Source organism: Agrilus planipennis, unplaced genomic scaffold (assembly GCF_000699045.2).
Source record: "Agrilus planipennis isolate EAB-ADULT unplaced genomic scaffold, Apla_2.0 scaffold308, whole genome shotgun sequence".
NCBI classification, from domain to species: domain Eukaryota; kingdom Metazoa; phylum Arthropoda; class Insecta; order Coleoptera; family Buprestidae; genus Agrilus; species Agrilus planipennis.
This window is the reverse complement of record NW_020439143.1, coordinates 6,370-7,228: the sequence shown is the minus strand read 5'-3', so window position 1 is coordinate 7,228 and position 859 is coordinate 6,370. Positions and strand designations below refer to the sequence as shown.

The window sequence follows — 859 nt, the reverse complement described above, 5'->3', positions numbered from 1 at the left end:
ATAAGCCACCCTATCCAGATAAATTTTCATTTATCTTCGGAATTAATACAATAAATATGAATAATAAAAATTCGGTCTAAATTCAATAATGAAAATATTCTCCTCAATCCGTGTCTGTTGATTGAATTTTTATCGGTTATTTTTCAGAGAAAATGTTTTTACATATGAAATACCTTTTAGCCGACGAAAAAGTAACAATGATAAAATGCTAAAAGTATGTCGACGCAGGGAGCGGGGTTAACTGTGAACGGAACTGCTTGAAAAATGTTTATGTCGTTATCTCTTGAGGTTCTTAACTGGGTAAATGACACGTGTTGTTTTCAACGATTACGTAAGAAAATAACATAAAGTGCTAACTGCGGCATGTATCTCAGAAATTGTTGACTTAATCATGAGAAAGAAAAATTTTCGTAATTAAATTTCATATAAGGTTTTTTTCAAATTGTTACTGCATCCAAACAAAAGTATTTTAAATTTTCATTTTTCCGAATTGTTGAGATATCTAGCAAAATTTTTTACTTATAAGCAAATACAATAACTTCGCTAATACTGGATCAATTTTTGTGTTCCAGTCCTACGAACAGGTAATCGATATTGCTTTTAATAACTCTCCAGCTATGCAGATGTATATTTCTGGTAAATAAATATAATTTTAGAACAAGAAAAATTAAATTAGGATACCTATATATTATAGGAAAAGATATTTGAATAAGTAAATGTTTTCATTTAGTAACGCAACGAGAAAGAAAATAAATAATATATTGATTATTAATAGTAATTAAATAATTCTGTAATCAAGTAATTTTTTCATGAAAAAAATATTTAAGGATTCCCTACCTATCACAAAAAAACGGAACTC

At 27.7% G+C, this 859-nt stretch overlaps 1 long non-coding RNA gene across 1 annotated transcript in view; it reads left to right on the top strand.

Moving 5' to 3' along the window:
- Positions 1-636, top strand: part of LOC112905425 — a 6,273-nt gene extending 5,637 nt beyond the window's left edge. The window contains exon 3 of the long non-coding RNA XR_003231777.1: positions 573-636. This is a non-coding gene — a long non-coding RNA (uncharacterized LOC112905425). The remainder of the gene's footprint in view (positions 1-572) is intronic.
- The last annotated feature ends 223 nt before the right edge of the window (positions 637-859 follow it).